General features: G+C 45.4%; 1 pseudogene across 1 annotated transcript; it reads left to right on the top strand.

Annotated features, from left to right (window-relative positions):
- Positions 1-840: 840 nt before the first annotated feature.
- Positions 841-16,641, top strand: LOC145338716 (perforin-1 pseudogene; annotated as a pseudogene). Its single transcript, XR_013885867.1, has 2 exons — positions 841-1,299; positions 14,786-16,641. The product of XR_013885867.1 is annotated as a perforin-1 pseudogene (transcript).
- The last annotated feature ends 3,730 nt before the right edge of the window (positions 16,642-20,371 follow it).

Raw genomic sequence — 20,371 nt, 5'->3', positions numbered from 1 at the left:
ACGGGGTACATGCTGGCAGGATGCTTCCCCCTTATGGGAGAGGGTAGGTCCAGTCAGGATAGTCTCAGAATGAAGGGGCGTAAATTTAACACTCTCAAAAAGTGTGGCACTCCCTCAGCACTGACCCTCCCGCAGTGCGGTGCTCCCTCAGCACTGACCCTCCCACAGTGCGGGACTCCCTCAGCACCGACCCTCCCGCAGTGCGGCGCTCCCTCAGCACTGACCCTCCCACAGTGCGGCGCTCCCTCAGCACTGACTCTCCCACAGTCCGGTGCTCCCTCAGCACCGACCCTCCCACAGTGCGGCGCTCCCTCAGCACTGACTCTCCCACAGTGCGGGACTCCCTCAGCACCGACCCTCCCACAGTGCGGTGCTCCCTCAGCACCGACCCTCCCACAGTGCGGGACTCCCTCAGCACCGACCCTCCCACAGTGCGACGCTCCCTCAGCACTGACCCTCCCACAGTGCGGGACTCCCTCAGCACTGACCCTCCCACAGTGCGGTGCTCTCTCAGCACTGACTCTCCCACAGTGCGACGCTCCCTCAGCACTGACTCCCACAGTGCGGCGCTCCCTCAGCACTGACCCTCCCACAGTGCGGCGCTCCCTCAGCACTGACTCTCCCACAGTGCGGCGCTCCCTCAGCACTGACTCTCCCACAGTGCGGCGCTCCCTCAGCACTGACTCTCCCACAGTGCGACGCTCCCTCAGCACTGACTCCCACAGTGCGGCGCTCCCTCAGCACTGACCCTCCCCACAGTGCGGGACTCCCTCAGCACTGACCCTCCCACAGTGCGGGACTCCCTCAGCACCGACCCTCCCACAGTGCGGCTGTTATAGGTAAAATAATACCTCTGAGACTGTTAGTGAGTCAAATTGCTGTGGTTTTTATTTCAAAGCGAAGCCTTTTATTCCAGAGCTTTGGGAGAACTGGATCGAAACACGGACTGCCAGATTTCTCATTGAGGACAAGCACACGTGGGGATTTATCCATCAGGAATCTGAGTGTCAGTCACCGTACAAATTTCCCATTCTTCCTTCATCGGCTGTGACACAGCCTCAGATTTAATCAGGAATCACAGTCCTGCAGTCATGACACAGTCTTCAATCTGGTCGCGATTTGAAACCCCTTCTGCAGCGAGTAACGGCATCCCTGTGTTTGAAGTTACTTGTGTGACCGTGACTGTCCCAGCAGGAGTCTTCCTGTTCAAATCCGGTATCGCCGTCTGCCATCAGCAGCTGTCAACAGCCGGTATCGGAAAGTGTCATCTCTGTAACGATGTCCAACTAACACAAACAGGTAAGATTCACAAAGTCTACAAAATAACAGCCACGTTAAACTATCTGTCTTCATAAAATAATGAGTTAAAGCATGTAAGACATGAACAAATAACTTATATCACTGCCAGGAGCAGTATAAGCTTGAGGAGATCAGTCATGACGAAGGGTTATGTTTGTGATATATTCTACGTACAAAATCCATCAACCCTTTTCCTACTTCACTGGTGTCTCTCGGTCCTCTCTCTCTCTCAGGGAGATATCTGTACACTGACTGATGTCTCTCAGTCCCCTCTCTCTCTCAGGGAGATATCTGTACACTGACTGGTGTCTCTCAGTCCTCTCTCTCTCTCTCTCAGGGAGATATCTGTACACTGACTGATGTCTCTCAGTCCCCTCTCTCTCTCAGGGAGATATCTGTACACTGACTTGTGTCTCTCAGTCCCCTCTCTCTCTCTCAGGGAGATATCTGTACACTGACTGGCGTCTCTCAGTCCTCTCTCTCTCTCTCAGGGAGGTATCTGTACACTGACTGGTGTCTCTCAGTCCCCTCTCTCTCTCTCAGGGAGGTATCTGTACACTGACTGGTGTCTCTCAGTCCCATCTCCCTCTCAATGCGGCACTCCCTCAGCGCTCCCTCGGCACTGACCCTCAGGTCAGGGTTCTCCAAGGAGGCCTTCACAACACACGACAGCGCAGAGTCGCTGAGCAGAGACTGATTGCCAAGTTCCGCGCACATGACGACAGTCTCAACCGGGACCTTGGGTTCCTATCGCACTATCTGTCACCCCGACAACTTGCCTGGGTTTGTAAAACCTCACTCACCGTCCTGTCTGGAGACAATACACATCTCTTTAACCTCTGCTTAACCCTCTCTCCACTCACACTGTCTGTACCTTTGAGACTTGTTTACCTGTAAAGATTCGCATTCCAACCATTGTTCTGTTTGTGTCTGTGTCTTTATGTGTTTGTGTCTTTTTCTGTCCTGTTTGTGAACACAGCTCACACTCACCTGACGTCGGTGCAGCAAGCTCTCCGAAAGTTGTGGCTTGTGCTCTGAAACAAACCTGTTGGACTTTAACCTGGTGTTGTGAGACTTCTTACTGGTGGGGTCCAGGCAGGCACCGGTGGTGTGAAGTGAAGGGGTAGGTTGATGTAGAGATATATTTGATGTGTGAAACCTCTATCCGTGTCTCTGTCTGCTTCTGATGGTGGCTGAGGTTTCTCTCAGTTTCCCACACGGGAGGGTGGTGGACTCAGAGGGGCAGAGGAATGGAGAAGAGTGGTTGACACCTCGCCATGTGCTCTCACCCTCCTCTCTCCTCACGCTCGATACAGGTGCTGGAACTGTATCTGTCCTCCTCACCGTGGTCAGCAGAACCTCGACTGTTCCATATCAAGCAAACTGATGAGCCATAAACTCTGTCACATCCTCCTGATAGCTCAGTCCCCAAAGTTATCAACAGACTCCCTCTTTAACAGGAGTCCTGGACAGAGAGACTCCCTCTTTAACAGGAGTCCCGGACAGAGAGACTCCCTCTTTAACAGGAGTCCCGGACAGAGAGACTCCCTCTTTAACAGGGGTCCCTGACAGAGAGAATTCCTCTTTAATAGGGGGAGTCCCTGACGGAGAGACTCCCTCTTTAACAGGGGAGTCCCTGACGGGGAGACTCCCTCTTTAACAGGGGTCCCTGACTGAAAGACTCCCTCTTTAACAGGGGAGTCCCTGATGGAGAGACTCCTTCTTTAACAGGGGTCCCTGACTGAACATAAGAACATAAGAAATAGGAGCAGGAGTAGGCCAACTAGCCCTTCGAGCCTGCCCCACCATTCAGTAAGATCATGGCTGATCTGTCGTGGCTCAGTTCCACATTCCCGCCCTCTCCCCATAACCCTTAATCCCCTATCTTATCAAAAACCCATCAACCCGCGTCTTAAAACTATTTAGCGAGGTAGCCTCCACCACTTCAACGGGCAGAGAATTCCAGAGATTCACCACCCTTTGAGTGAAGAAGTTCCTCCTCAACTCTGTTCTAAACCGCCCCCCCTTTATCTTGAGGCTGTGCCCCCTAGTCCTGCTATCCTTTCTGAGCGGGAAGAGTCTCTCCACCTCTATCCTATCCATCCCATTCATCATCTTATACGTCTCAATGAGATCTCCCCTCATTCTTCTAAACTCTAACGTGTACAAGCCTAATTTATTCAGCCTCTCCTCATAGCTCAACCCCCTCAACTCCAGCATCAGCCGAGTAAACCTCCTCTGCACTCCCTCCAAGGCCAAAATATCCTTGCGTAAGTACGGCGCCCAAAACTGCACACAGTACTCCAGCTGCGGCCTCACCAATGCCCTATACAGCCGCAGCAAGACCTCCCTACTTGTATATTCAATCCCCCTTGCTATGAAGGCCAGCATCCCATTTGCCTTCCAGACCGCCTGCTGCACCTGCAAGCTGGGTTTTTGCGACTCATGCACAAGGACCCCGAGGTCCCTCTGCACCGTCGCCTGCTGCAGTTTTTCTCCACGTAAGTAATAATCCTTCCTACCATTATTCCTACCAAAGTGGACCACCTCGCACTTGCCAACATTAAATTCCATTTGCCATTTCCTGGCCCATTCGCCCAGCCTATCTAGATCCTTCTGTAGACTCTCACCACACTCCGCACAATTTGCCTTTCCACCAATTTTGGTGTCATCAGCAAATTTCGACACCCTACACTCGGTTCCCTCCTCCAGATCATCTATATAAATGGTAAATAGCTGAGGCCCCAGCACCGACCCCTGGGGCACTCCACTAGTCACCATCCGCCAATCCGAATAGCACCCATTGACCCCCACTCTCTGCTTCCTATTTGACAACCAGTCCTCTATCCACGCTAACACCCTACACCCAACTCCATGCCCCCTGACCTTCTGCAATAACCTCTTGTGAGGTACCTTGTCAAACGCCTTCTGAAAATCAAGAAAGACCACATCCACTGGCTCTCCTCTATCCACCGCTCTAGACACATCCTCAGAGAACTCCAGTAAATCCCTCTTTAACAGGGGAGTCCCTGATGGAGAGACTCTCTCTTTAACCAGGATCTTTAACATCCTCTTTAACAGTAATTGTCACACTCAGGACGAATGTCTTCATCAAACGCGTCTACTGTCCAAGAGTTAACTGAAGGTCAAAATAACTGTATTTCAGCAACGTTAACTCTCCAAGCCCAAATATCTCGATAGCACAGGGACTCCACTCCACGTTTATACCCCGCTCAAGACTTTCCCTCTCATTTCCAGCCCTTGAGACTTCCATTGTTTCTCCGGCCATCAATACATGGTGTGCCACAGCCCTCAGCAATTCACTCCGGTTCGCCTCAGAGCTCTAGTAATTCTCCGAGCTGTGGGGGCAGTTCCTCAGGGCTCTTACACTCAGCACCAGCTAGGTTGGTAAGCCTTGCAGAGCTGGTGAGGCACCGAGCGACTCTGGGCACCCGAGCCCATTGCAAGGGCCTCAGTGCCTCCCACTTGACTGACTCCCAATCAGGAAACACCCCAGTGTCATTATCTGTCCATTTGGTTTCTGCTGTCAGCTGGATCTGAGCACATAGGGCTTGGCAGCTTTCACCTCCTCTTTCTTCCCCTCTTTCTCACCCTTTGTCTTTCTCCCTCCCTCTCCATATCACTCACTCTCTCTCTCTATCTGTTTGTCTGTCAGTCTCTGTCTCTCTCTCACTCTGTCTCGCCTTCTCTCTCTCCTTCTGGGTCTCTCTCACTCTGTCTGTCTGTTTTTGCCTGTCTCTCTCTGACTCTGTCTCTCTCACTGTTTCTCTCTGTCTGTCTCCCTCTTCCTCTCTCTCTCTCCCTCTAACTCTGTCTCATTCTCTCTCTCTGCCTCTGTCTCTCTCTATCTGTCTTCCTCACTGACTGTCTCTCTGCCTCTCTCTTTCTCTGTCTTTCTGTCTCTGTCTCTCTTCCTCTGTGTCTCTCGCTCTCTCTCTTTCTCGAAATCTCTATCTCTCTCTCTTTCTCTGTCTCTCTCTCTGTCCGTCTGTTTCTCTGTGTCTCTCTCTCTCTCTCTGTCTCTCTCGCTCTCTCTCTGTCTCTCTCTCTTTCTCTAAATCTCAATCTCACTGTCTCTCTCTCTCTCTCACTTTCTTTGTCACTCTTTGTCTCTATCTCTGTCTCTCTCTCTGTCTGTCTCTCTCTCTGTCTCTCTCTCTCTCTCTCTCTCTGTCTCTCTCTCTCTGTCTCTCTGTCAAACCACATTGTCTGAATCATTGAGTGTGAACTGCTATCTGCTCTGTCTTGTGGTCAGGGATTGGGTTGGTATAAATATCACACAGCCTCGTGTCTCAGACACCGATCGCCAGCCCTCTGACTGAGTGCGAAGCTTCTTCAGGTGAGGGTCGCCGAGGGGTGGGGAGGTAAAGGGAACTGAACGCAAATAACAGATACCCGGGAGTGAGTTACAGACTGGAATCTAATCGAGGGGTTCGGGGTGGTTTATATATAGAATAACAGATACCTGGGAGTGAGTTACAGACTGGAATCTAATCGAGGGGTTCAGGCTGGTTTATATATAGAATAACAGATACCCGGGAGTGAGTTACAGACTGGAATCTAATCGAGGGGTTCGGGGTGGTTTATATATAGAATAACAGATACCCGGGAGTGAGCTACAGCCTGGAATCTAATCGAGGGGTTCGGGGTGGTTTATATACAGAATAACAGATACCAGGGAGTGAGTTACAGACTGGAATCTAATCGAGGGGTTCAGGCTGGTTTATATATAGAATAACAGATACCCGGGAGTGAGTTACAGACTGGAATCTAATCGAGGGGTTCGGGGTGGTTTATATATAGAATAACAGATACCAGGGAGTGAGTTACAGACTGGAATCTAATTGAGGGGTTCAGGGTGGTTTATATATAGAATAACAGATACCAGGGAGTGAGTTACAGACTGGAATCTAATCGAGGGGTTCAGGGGGGTTTATATATAGAATAACAGATACCCGGGAGTGAGATACAGACTGGAATCTAATCAAGGGGTTCAGGGGGGTTTATATATAGAATAACAGATACCCGGGAGCGAGTTACAGACTGGAATCTAATCGAGGGGTTCGGGGTGGTTTATATATAGAATAACAGATACCCGGGAGTGAGTTACAGACTGGAATCTAATCGAGGAGTTCGGGGTGGTTTATATATAAAATAACAGATACCCGGGAGTGAGTTACAGACTGGAATCTAATCGAGGGGTTCGGGGTGGTTTATATATAGAATAACAGATACCCGGGAGTGAGATACAGACTGGAATCTAATCAAGGGGTTCAGGGGGGTTTATATATAGAATAACAGATACCCGGGAGCGAGTTACAGACTGGAATCTAATCGAGGAGTTCGGGGTGGTTTATATATAAAATAACAGATACCCGGGAGTGAGTTACAGACTGGAATCTAATCGAGGGGTTCGGGGTGGTTTATATATAGAATAACAGATACCCGGGAGTGAGATACAGACTGGAATCTAATCAAGGGGTTCAGGGGGGTTTATATATAGAATAACAGATACCCGGGAGCGAGTTACAGACTGGAATCTAATCGAGGGGTTCGGGGTGGTTTATATATAGAATAACAGATACCCGGGAGTGAGTTACAGACTGGAATCTAATCGAGGGGTTCGGGGTGGTTTATATATAGAATAACAGATACCCGGGAGTGAGTTACAGACTGGAATCCAATCGAGGGGTTTGGGGTGGTTTTTATATAGAATGACAGATACCCGGGAGTGAGTTACAGACTGGAATCTAATAGAGGGGTTCGGGGTGGTTTATATATAGAATAACAGATACCCGGGAGTGAGTTACAGATTGGAATAGAATCGAGGGGTTCGGGGTGGTTTATATATAGAATAACAGATAACTGGGAGTGAGTTACAGACTGGAATCTAATCGAGGGGTTCGGGGTGGTTTATAAATGAATAACAGATACCCGGGAGTGAGTTACAGACTGGAATCTAATCGAGGGGTCCGGGATGGTTTATATATAGAATAACAGATACCCGGGAGTGAGTTACAGACTGGAATCTAATCGAGGGGTTCGGGGTGGTTTATATATAGAATAACAGATACCCGGGAGTGAGATACAGACTGGAATCTAATCGAGGGGTTCGGGGTGGTTTATATATAGAATAACAGATACCCGGGAGTGAGTTACAGACTGGAATCTAATCGAGGGGTTCCGGGCGGTTTATATACAGAATAACAGATACCCGGGAGTGAGTTACAGACTGGAATCTAATCGAGGGGTTCGGGGTGGTTTATATATAGAATAACAGATACCCGGGAGTGAGTTACAGACTGGAATCTAATCGAGGGGTTTGGGGTGGTTTATATATAGAATAACAGATACCCGGGAGTGAGTTACAGACTGGAATCTAATCGAGGGGTTCGGGGTGGTTTATATATAGAATAACAGATACCCGGGAGTGAGTTACAGACTGGAATCTAATCGAGGGGTTCGGGGTGGTTTATATATAGAATAACAGATACCCGGGAGTGAGTCACAGACTGGAATCTAATCGTGGGGTTCGGGATGGTTTATATATAGAATAACAGATACCCGGGAGTTAGTCACAGACTGGAATCTAATCGAGGGGTTCGGGTTGGTTTATATATAGAATAACAGATACCCGGGAGTGAGTTACAGACTGGAATCTAATTGAGGGGTTCGGGATGGTTTATATATAGAATAACAGATACCCGGGAGTGAGTTACAGACTGGAATCTAATCGAGGGGTTCGGGCTGGTTTCTGTATAGAATAGTAAAAAGTCTGACAACACCAGGTTTCTGTCCAACCGATTTATTTGATAGTAAACTTACAAGCTTTCGGGTTAGTCCCTTCGTCAGGTGAATGGAGAGATCTGGCCTCAGACAGAGCATATAAAGCACAGACAGTTTACAGATTACTGTTTAGAATGCGAATCTTGACACCTAACCTGCTGTTCAAGTCTTAAAGTGGCTAACAATGTGTGTGGAAGGAGCACTGATCACAGGTTAAAGAGATGTGTATTGTCTCCAGACAGTACAGTGAGTGAAGTTTTGCAAACCAGGCAAGTCACGGAGGTTACCGACAGTGCGACGTGAACCCAAGATCCTTGTTGAGACCGTCCTCATGTGTGTGGAACTTGGCTATCAGTCTCTGCTCAGTGACTCTGCGCTGTCGTGTGTCGTGAAGGCCGCCTTGGAGAATGCTTACCCGAAGGTCAGAGGCTGTTATATGATGATACCAACAAATTCCACCCCACCATCAGACTCACCATGGACTATTCCCCAGAATCAGTTGCATTCTTGGACACACGCATCTCCATCAAGGACAGTCACCTCAGCACCTCACTGTACCACAAACCCACAGACAATCTCACGACGCTCCACTTCTCCAGCTTCCACCCTAAACATGTTAAAGAAGCCATCCCCTATGGACAAGCCCTCCATATACACAGGATTTGCTCAGATGAGGAGGATCGTGACAGACACCTCCACACCCTGAAAGATGCCCTCATAAGAACAGGATATGGCGCTCGATTCATAGATCGACAATTCCGACGCGCCACAGCGAAAAACCGCACCGATCTCCTCAGAAGACAAACACGGGACACAGTGGACAGAGTACCCTTCGTCGTCCAGTACTTCCCCGGAGCGGAGAAGCTACGACACCTTCTCCGGAGTCTTCAACATATCATTGATGGAGACGAACAGCTCGCCAGGGCCATCCCCACACCCCGACTTCTTGCCTTCGGACAACCACGCAACTGCAAACAGACCATTGTTCGCAGCAAACTACCCAGCCTTCAGGAGAACAGTGACCACAATACCACACAACCCTGTCACAGCAACCTCTGCAAGACATGCCGGATCATCGACATGGATGCCATCATCTCACGTGAGAATACCATCCACCAGGTACACGGTAAATACTCTTGCAACTCGGCCAACATTGTCTACCTGATATGTTGCAGGAAAAGATGTCCCAAAGCATGGTACATTGGGGAGACCATGCAGACGCTACGACAACGGATGAATGAACATTGCTTGACAATCACCAGGCAAGACTGTTCCCTTCCTGTTGGCGAACACTTCAGTGGTCACGGGCATTCAGCCTCTGACCTTCGGGTAAGCATTCTCCAAGGCGGCCTTCATGACATGCGACAGCACAGAGTTGCTGAGCAGAGACTGATAGCCAAGTTCCGCACACATGAGGATGGTCTCAACAAGGATCTTGGGTTCACGTCGCACTATCTGTAACGTCCGTGACTTGCCTGGGTTTGCAAAAGTTAACTCACTGTGCTGTCTGGAGACAATACACATCTCTTTAACTTGTGATCAGTGCTCCTTCCACACACATTGTTAGCCACTTTAAGACTTGAACAGCAGGTTAGGTGTAAAGATTCACATTCTAATCAGTAATCTGCAAACTGTCTGTGCTTTATATGCTCTGTCTGAGGCCAGAACTCTCCATTCACCTGACGAAGGGGGGAACCCGAAAGCTTGTGAGTTTACTATCAAATAAATCGGTTGGACTAAAACCTGGTGTTGTCCGACTTTTTACTGTGTTTACCCCAGTCCAACGCCGGCATCTCGACATCATGACTTATATATAGAATAAAAGATACCCAGGACTTTAATTGTGAGATTGTGTCTGCTCTTTCACCTAGTGTTTTACTGTGAGATTGTGTCTGCTTTTTAACCTGGTGTTTTACTGTGAGATTGTGTCTGCTCTTTAACCTGGTGTTTTACTGTAAGATTGTGTCTGCTCTTTCGCCTGGTGTTTACTGTGAGATTGTGTCTGCTCCTAAACCTGGTGTTTTACTGTGAGATTGTGTCTGCTCTTTAACCTGGTGTTTTGCTGTGAGATTGTATCTGCTCTTTAACCTGGTGTTTTACTGTGAGATTGTGTCTGCTCTTTAACCTGGCGTTTTACTGTGAGATTGTGTCAGCTCTTTTACCTGGTGTTTTACTGTGAGATTGTCTCTGCTCTTTAACCTGGTGTTTTGCTGTGAGATTGTATCTGCTCTTTAACCTGGTGTTTTACTGTGAGATTGTGTCTGCTGTTTAACCTGGTGTTTTGCTGTGAGATTGTGTCTGCTCTTTAACCTGGTGTTTTGCTGTGAGATTGTGTCTGCTCTTTAACCTGGTGTTTTGCTGTGAGATTGTGTCTGCTCTTTAACCTGGTGTTTTACTGTGAGATTGTGTCTGCTCTTTAACCTGGTGTTTTGCTGTGAGATTGTGTCTGCTCTTTAACCTGGTGTTTTACTGTGAGATTGTGTCTGCTCTTTAACCTGGTGTTTTGCTGTGAGATTGTGTCTGCTCTTTAACCTGGTGTTTTGCTGTGAGATTGTGTCTGCTCTTTAACCTGGTGTTTTACTGTGAGATTGTGTCTGCTCTTTAACCTGGTGTTTAACTGTGAGATTGTGTCTGCTCTTTAACCTGGTGTTTTACTGTGAGATTGTGTCTGCTCTTTAACCTGGTGTTTTACTGTGAGATTGTGTCTGCTCTTTAACCTGGTGCTTTGCTGTGAGATTGTGTCTGCTCTTTAACCTGGTGCTTTGCTGTGAGATTGTGTCTGCTCTTTAACCTGGGGCTTTGCTGTGAGATTGTGTCTGCTCTTTAACCTGGTGCTTTGCTGTGAGATTGTGTCTGCTCTTTAACCTGGTACTTTGCTGTGAGATTGTGTCTGCTCTTTAACCTGGTGTTTTACTGTGAGATTGTGTCTGCTCTTTAACCTGGTACTTTGCTGTGAGATTGTGTCTGCTCTTTAACCTGGTACTTTGCTGTGAGATTGTGTCTGCTCTTTAACCTGGTGTTTTACTGTGAGATTGTGTCTGCTCTTTAACCTGGTGTTTTACTGTGAGATTGTGTCTGCTCTTTAACCTGGTGTTTACTGTGAGATTGTGTCTGCTCTTTAACCTGGTGTTCACTGTGAGATTGTGTCTGCTCTTTTACCTGGTGTTTTACTGTGGGATTGTGTCTGCTCTTTAACCTAGTGTTTAACTGTGAGATTGTGTCTGCTCTTTAACCTGGTGTTCACTGTGAGTTTGTGTCTGCTCTTTAACCTGGTGTTTTACTGTGAGATTGTGTCTGCTCTTTAACCTGGTGTTTACTGTGAGATTATGTCTGTTCTTTAACCTGGTGTTTTACTGTGAGATTGTCTCTGCTCTTTAACCTGGTGTTTTACTGTGAGATTGTGTCTGCTCTTTAACCTGGTGTTTTACTGTGAGATTGTGTCTGCTCGTTAACCTGGTGTTTACTGTGAGATTGTGTCTGCTCTTTAACCTGGTGTTTACTGTGAGATTGTGTCTGCTCTTTAACCTGGTGTTTTACTGTGAGATTGTGTCTGCTCTTTAACCTGGTGTTTTACTGTGAGATTGTGTCTGCTCTTTAACCTGGTGTTTTACTGTGAGATTGTGTCTGCTCTTTAACCTGGTGTTTTGCTGTGAGATTGTGTCTGCTCTTTAACCTGGTGCTTTGCTGTGAGATTGTGTCTGCTCTTTAACCTGGTGTTTACTGTGTGATTGTGTCTGCTCTTTAACCTGGTGTTTTACTGTGAGATTGTGTCTGCTCTTTAACCTGGTGTTTTGCTGTGAGATTGTGTCTGCTCTTTAACCTGGTGTTTATTGTGAGATTGTGTCTACTCTTTAACCTGGTGTTTTACTGTGAGATTGTGTCTGCTCTTTAACCTGGTGTTTACTGTGAGATTGTCTCTGCTCTTTAACCTGGTGTTTTACTGTGAGATTGTGTCTGCTCTTTAACCTGGTGTTTTACTGTGAGATTGTGTCTGCTGTTTAACCTGCTGCTTTACTGCGAGATTGTGTCTGCTCTTTAACCTGGTTTTTACTGTGAGATTGTGTCTGTTCTTTAACCTGGTGTTTACTGTGGGATTGTGTCTGCTCTTTAACCTGGTGTTTTACTGTGAGATTGTGTCTGCTCTTTAACCTGCTGCTTTACTGTGAGATTGTGTCTACTCTTTAACCTGGTGTTTTACTGTGAGATTGTGTCTGCTCTTTAACCTGGTGTTTACTGTGAGATTGTCTCTGCTCTTTAACCTGGTGTTTTACTGTGAGATTGTGTCTGCTCTTTAACCTGGTGTTTTACTGTGAGATTGTGTCTGCTGTTTAACCTGCTGCTTTACTGCGAGATTGTGTCTGCTCTTTAACCTGGTTTTTACTGTGAGATTGTGTCTGTTCTTTAACCTGGTGTTTACTGTGGGATTGTGTCTGCTCTTTAACCTGGTGTTTTACTGTGAGATTGTGTCTGCTCTTTAACCTGGTGTTTTACTGTGAGATTGTGTCTGATCTTTAACCTGGTGTTTTACTGTGAGATTGTGTCTGCTCGTTAACCTGGTGTTTTACTGTGAGATTGTGTCTGTTCTTTAACCTGGTGTTTACTGTGAGATTGTGTCTGCTCTTTAACCTGGTGTTTTACTGTGAGATTGTGTCTGCTCTTTAACCTGCTGTTTTACTGTGAGATTGTGTCTGCTCTTTAACCTGGTGTTTCACTGTGAGATTGTGTCTGCTCTTTAACCTGTTGTTTTACTGTGAGATTGTGTCTGCTCTTTAACCTGGTGTTTTACTGTGAGATTGTGTCTTCTCTTTAACCTGGTGTTTTACTGTGAGATTGTGTCTGCTCTTTAACCTGGTGTTTTACTGTGAGATTGTGTCTGCTCTTTAACCCGGTGTTTTACTGTGAGATTGTGTCTGCTCTTTAACCCGGTGTTTTACTGCGAGATTGTGTCTGCTCTTTAACCTGGTGTTTTACTGTGAGATTGTGTCTGCTCTTTAACCTGGTGTTTTACTGTGAGATTGTGTCTGCTCTTTAACCTGGTGTTTTACTGTGAGATTGTGTCTGTTCTTTAACCTGGTGTTTTGCTGTGAGATTGTGTCTGCTCTTTAACCTGGTGTTTTGCTGTGAGATTGTGTCTGCTCTTTAACCTGGTGTTTTACTGTGAGATTGTGTCTGCTCTTTAACCTGGTGTTTTACTGTGAGATTGTGTCTGCTCTTTAACCTGGTGTTTTACTGTGAGATTGTGTCTGTTCTTTAACCTGGTGTTTTCCTGTGAGATTGTGTCTGCTCTTTAACCTGGTGTTTTACTGTGAGATTGTGTCTGCTCTTTAACCTGGTGTTTTACTGTGAGATTGTGTCTGCTCTTTAACCTGGTGTTTTACTGTGAGATTGTGTCTGCTCTTTAACCTGGTGTTTTGCTGTGAGATTGTGTCTGCTCTTTAACCTGGTGTTTTACTGTGAGATTGTGTCTGCTCTTTAACCTGGTGTTTTGCTGTGAGATTGTGTCTGCTCTTTAACCTGGTGTTTTGCTGTGAGATTGTGTCTGCTCTTTAACCTGGTGTTTTACTGTGAGATTGTGTCTGCTCTTTAACCTGGTGTTTTGCTGTGAGATTGTGTCTGCTCTTTAACCTCGTGTTTTACTGTGAGATTGTGTCTGCTCTTTAACCTGGTGTTTTACTGTGAGATTGTGTCTGTTCTTTAACCTGGTGTTTTACTGTGAGATTGTGTCTGCTGTTTAACCTGGTGTTTTGCTGTGAGATTGTGTCTGCTCTTCAACCTGGTGTTTTACTGTGAGATTGTGTCTGTTCTTTAACCTGGTGTTTTACTGTGAGATTGTGTCTGCTCTTTAACTTGGTGTTTTACTGTGAGATTGTGTCTGTACGTCACTCCTGGGAATCTCAGTAAATTGTGACAATAAAAACTTAAATAAAATCAAAATCAAAGATTCCACCGTCACCATCCCCCCACCCACCTCAGACACCATCCATCACTCACCCTGCCATAGCCCCTTATTGCCCTGTTATAGTCCTTCCATTTCAGGTCCCCGGACAACCCATCGAGAAACCTCATGCCCCCTCTATACCTTCTACCCACCTCATAGGTTCCACACAGCCCGAATATTCCTGAATCCCCAATAGCCATTCTTCCCTGCCTGGCTCCTGGAGAGACAGAACTCTTTGCTCTACTCTACACAACCACCCTCAGAACCCATTACCCATGTTTCACTCTGCAGGACTACCCCTACCGTACCTCCCCCATAACCACCTCCCCCACAATTCTCAAAGCATTCTCTCACTTTTAACCCCTCACTCCCAATATCCACCAGTCACTCCCCATTGCACTGTCATTCCCTGCACCATCTCATTCTCACTAATACCTCATCACCTACCCATTGACAAGCTTGTCCTCAGCACCCTTGTCTTACGATATCATTGGGATGCTCAAAAATTTGTCAAAAAAAAACAAAGACTATATTACACCCTCCACCCCTTGGCAAAAGCAGCATTATGTGAACAGCCCATTATTAAATCAAAATGGAGTTTATATTCCCCTCAATAGCTGTGGCAACAACCCCTGCTGAGCAGAATCTTTTAGCAGCTCAGCCAAGCATTCAAAAATTCCTTCTTCCAAAGGCACCTATGAAGGTGAGACTCACTCTGACAATCTTCTCTCCATTTCTCAGGGTTTTCTGCAGCTGTGCCCTCAATGCCATGGTGCCAGTCACAAGACTCTGGGTCACCCGCTTTCTCCTCCTCTGCCTCCTGGCAGGAAATGTCTCTGGCAGCTGCAACACGGCCAGTGCTGAGGAGTGCCGCTATGCCCGCAACGTGCCGGGGGCCAGCCTGGCAGGGTCCGGCTACGACATGGTGACCCTACAGACAAAGGCGGCCTCCGTGATCGATGTCAACACCTGGAGGAACGCGAATGGCAGCTGCGTCCTCTGCCGCAACCAGCTGCTCTCTGGCGCCCGCCAGCGGCTGCCCCTCTCGCTGGTGGACTGGAGGGTCCAGCGGCAGTGCCGGCACGATGTGTCCAGCCGCCTCTACCGCTCGGCCGCAGAGCTGCTGGAGTCGGCCACCTCGATGATCTCCAGCGGCTGGGAGATGGACCTCAAGGTGGGCCCCACCCCCGGCACCACCGTCAACTGGATGTTCGGCGGGTCCAAATCAAAGTTGACCGGCTTCAGCACCAGTCGGGCCAAGTTGGACCATTACAGCTTCACCAGACAGGAGTTCCTGTGCCGTAAATATCGGTATCGAGTGAAGACTCAGCCACGCCTGAGTCCCGAATTTGCCCGAGCCCTAGCTGTCCTGCCGAAAACCTGGGACGGCTACAACGATGCCAAGTACAAGGACCTGGTGCAAACCTATGGCACCCACTTCATCCAGGACGTTACTCTGGGCGGGCGCATCAGGGAGGTGACGGCCATACAAACCTGCAAGGCGGTATCCTCCGGCGCCACTGTGGAGAAGGTAAAGGACTGCCTCAAGACAGAAGCCGGTGTCCAGATGGGATTTATAGGAGTGTCGTTGGGCTATAGGCGCTGCAAAGAACTGGCCACTTCGATGGCGCACCGAGCGAGCATGAGCCAGGTATTTTCTGACCGGGAGATTGAAGTATTTGGGGGCTCCGCCACACGGGTCGACATCTTCTCCCCGAGGGCTGGGTCGGCCTTCACCCACTGGATGGACACTCTGAACATCGAGCCGGGCGTGGTGAGTTACGGCCTGAAGCCCCTCCACCACCTCCTGCCCACCAACGATGCCCGATACGCCATCCTGAGGGACTACATCAGCAAGTACATCAGAACCAACGCCCTGGCCCAGAGCTGCGCGGTCACACACTGCCCCGCTGGCTCGTTCCGGCGGGACAGGAAGACCTGCTCCTGCTATTGCGCGGGGGACACAAGAGTGGACAGGCAGTGCTGCCCCAAGGAGAAGGGCATTGGGAGGCTGACGGTGATGGTCAAGCAAGGCCGCGACCTCTGGGGTGACATCTTTGGTGGCACGGATGGCTATGTCGTTGCCAATTACGGCCTAGCCAAAGCCCACACCTCGGTCATCTCTGGCAACAACAACCCCACCTGGAACACCAAGCTGGACTTGGGGGAGGTCATGGGAGGAAATGGACTCAGATTAATCATTGATGTCTGGGACAGTGACTCCACCAGCGCGGATGACCTGCTGGGCGAGTGTAAAGAGACCCTCTTCTCCGGGACTCACGAGAAGACCTGTAACCTCAAGTACGGCAAGGTGACCTACTCCTACACCTTCACCTGTGGTCCCCACCTTGGGGGTTCCACCTGCCAGGATTACACACCCCGGCCTGACGGACCTGCCTTTACCCCCGACCTGGGATCCGCCAATTCCACCCTGCTCCCGGTCTTCCCCACTCCACCTCCAGCGGAAGAGGCCCCTCCCTCGGTCGTACTGGCCTGAGATCTGGGGTTTTGCCCCCTGTCCCCGTTTGTGGCTACCCCTCCCCTCCCACCTTCCTCTCCTCTCCCCACCCACTGAAGAGCGTTGCCCGCTCCTCTGTGCTCCGTCCCGATCCTGCCTCCGGGAGAATCCTGGTCCTTGCTTCCCAAAACTGCCAGCCTGCCCAAGGTACCAGCCCCTCAATTTGACCGGAGGGGATCGAGATAAACTCCCATCCCCCCGCCAAGACTGGCTTCTGATCTCCGCGGAGCGGGTACACTAAATCAGGACAATACTTTGTCGCCAGGTCACCTCAGAATGGGGTCGATCAGAGAGACACCCCCGCCCCCAATCATCCCCCCCCAACCGTCTCAACACCCCGTCAAGGGTTCCGGAATCACCCATGACACCCGGGTGGAGGTGCCACGATCAGCCTCGGTCCAGAGGCCAATCAGGTTCGAATGAACTGTCTGTCACCCAATTCCAGACACTCCTCCAGGCCCGGATCCCAACTCCCTCAACCGGCATTTCAGTGGAGGCTCCCTATCGCAGCAGCAACGCTGAATGCTTTGACCTAAAGAGGCGCTTTGAATGAATCACAGTAAAGCAAAGGATTCCGCACACCAGGCGGTGCAGCGACAAACATGAAGGCTTGCTGAACTGCTCTTGCATCTGTATAATCTTACATTTTCCAATAAATGCAGTTGAGAAGCATTTAGCCTGCGACGTGTGATTAGTCTGTGTGGGGTGCTCGGGGGACACATTGAGGTTCAGTCGGAGAGGTTGGTGGGTGCACAAAGCTTTTCTCAATCAGTTACGCTTGGAGGAAGGGAGCATCCACCAAACCTACACATCTTTGGACAGTTAGGGACAATTTAGCATGGCCAATCCACCCTAACCTACACATCTTTGGACACTGAGGGACAATTTAGCACGGCCAATCCACCCTAACCTACACATCTTTGGACACTAAGGGACAATTTAGCACGGCCAATCCACCCTAACCTACACATCTTTGGACACTAAGGGACAATTTAGCATGGCCAATCCATCAGTTCCTCGCAGCGTCTTGACCGACAGCTCATTCCATCAATCCACGTTTTCACGCCCATGGGGGCGGACTCTCACTGCCGATTGGTGGGCGGCAGTGCCAATCGGCGCAGCGCCTGCCAATTACAACCGCTCTCCCCTGGTGACTGACAGCCGCGTGACCCAGTCATATGGAAAGCAGAGCCGGCTTCACCAATCGGGTGCTCGGTTCCCCCCCACTCACCCATTGATTGACATCCCCGTGGCACAATCGGCGCTGAGCCCGCCCCCTCCAGCGGTCCAATCCCCGGGTTTCTCTCCCCTTTCCCCGCCCCCCCCTTCTCCTCAGGGTGAGGATGGGGAAGGAGCCGGCGCCATTTTGCAGCAGCAGCAAACCGGCTCCCGCCGGGAGAGAAGGTGTTTGATGAGGCCCCACTGGAGCCTGTGTTTATAATCCCTCCATTCCCAGTCTGTTTATATAGATCAGTGTGAAACCATCCCAGTGTGTCCACCCTCTGCTTGGCAGAGCGTTACAGACCCACCCCCACCCCCTCACTGTGTAAAACACACCCCCTGTATTATAAATATTATAAAATTATTATTATATTATAAAATATAATATATTGTAAAACACGCCCCCTGTATTATAAATATTATAAAATTATTATTATATTATAAAATATAATATATTGTAAAACACACCCCCTGTATTATAAATATTATAAAATTATTATTATATTATAAAATATAATATATTGTAAAACACGCCCCCTGTATTATAAATATTATAAAATTATTATTATATTATAAAATATAATATATTGTAAAACACGCCCCCGTATTGTAAATATTATAAAATTATTATTATATAAAATATAATATATTGTAAAACACACCCCCTGTATTATAAATATTATAAAATTATTATTATATTATAAAATATAATATATTGTAAAACACACCCCCTGTATTATAAATATTATAAAATTATTATTGTATTATAAAATATAATATATTGTAAAACACGCCCCCTGTATTATAAATATTATAAAATTATTATTGTATTATAAAATATAATATATTGTAAAACACACCCCCTGTATTATAAATATTATAAAATTATTATTATATTATAAAATATAATATATTGTAAAACACACCCCCTGTATTATAAATATTATAAAATTATTATTCTATTATAAAATATAATATATTGTAAAACGCGCCCCCTGTATTGTAAATATTATAAAATTATTATTATATTATAAAATATGATATATTGTAAAATACACCCCCTGTATTATAAATATTATAAAATTATTATATTATAAAATACATCCCCCGTATTATAAATGCTATGAAATTATTATATTGTCAGAGATATTACAATATATTGTTAAGTACACCCGTGTCATAAACGTTATAAAATTATTATCTTATAAAGTATATTGTAAAATACATCACCCTGTGTTATAAATATTATAAAATTATTATTGTATTATAAAGTATATTACATTGTAAAATACGTCCCCCTGTATTATAAATATAAAATTACATTATAAAATATAATATATTGTAAAATACATCTCCCTGTATTATAAATGTTGTTTAATTATTATTATATTATCAAAGATATTACAATAGATAGTAAAATACACCCCGTGTCATAAATATTATAAAATTATTATTATACTATAGAATATGTTATATTGTAAAATACATTTCCTGTATTATAAATAATATAAAATTATTATTATAGTATAAAATATAATATAATATATTATAAAATACGTCCCCTGTATTATAAATATTATAAAATTATTATTGTAATATAAAGTATATTATATTGTAAAATACTTCCCATTGTATTATAAATATTATAAAATTATTATTATAATATAAAATATAATATATTGTAAAATACATTACCTGTATTATAAATGTTTTAAGATTGTTATTATAACATAAAATAGATTATAATGTATTGTAAAATACACCTCTTGTATTGTAAATCTTATAAAATTATTCTTATATTATAAAATATAATATATTGTAAAATACATCCTCTGTATTATAAATATGATAAAATTATTATTTTAACATAAAATAGATTATAATATATTGTAAAATACACCCCTTGTATTATAAATATCTTCAAATTATTCTTATAGTATAAAATATAATGTTGTAAAATACATCACCTGTATTATAAATATTGTAGAATTATTATTATAACTTATAATATGTTATAATATATTGTAAAATGCACCCCTTGTATTATAAATATTATAAAATTATTCTCATATTATAAAATATAACATATTGTAAAATACACCCCCGTTATTATAAATATTATAAAATTATTATATTATAAAATATATTGTAAAATACATCCCCCTGTATTGTAAATATTATGAAATTATTTTATCTTATAAAGTATAATATATTCTAAAATACAACCCATATTATAAATATTATAAAATTATTATATTACAAAATATTGTATATTGTAAAATACACACTATATTATAAATAGTATAAAATTATTATTATGAAATACCTAATAATATATTATAAGATACACCCCCGTATTATAAATATTATAAAATTATTATATTATAAAATATAATATATTGTAAAATACGCACCATATTAGAATTATTATAAAATTAGTATTATGAAATGTAATATATTGTAAAATACATCCCCTGTATTACAAATGTTATAAAATTATTATTATGTTATAAAATATAATATATTGTAAAACACACCCCCTGTATTATAAATATTATAAAATTATTATTACATTATAAAATATAATA

The sequence above is a fragment of the Carcharhinus amblyrhynchos genome, unplaced genomic scaffold (assembly GCF_965287045.1).
Source record: "Carcharhinus amblyrhynchos unplaced genomic scaffold, sCarAmb.v2.hapA chromosome_153, whole genome shotgun sequence".
Lineage (NCBI taxonomy): Eukaryota > Metazoa > Chordata > Chondrichthyes > Carcharhiniformes > Carcharhinidae > Carcharhinus > Carcharhinus amblyrhynchos.
This window is presented reverse-complemented; position numbering and strand designations above follow the sequence as displayed.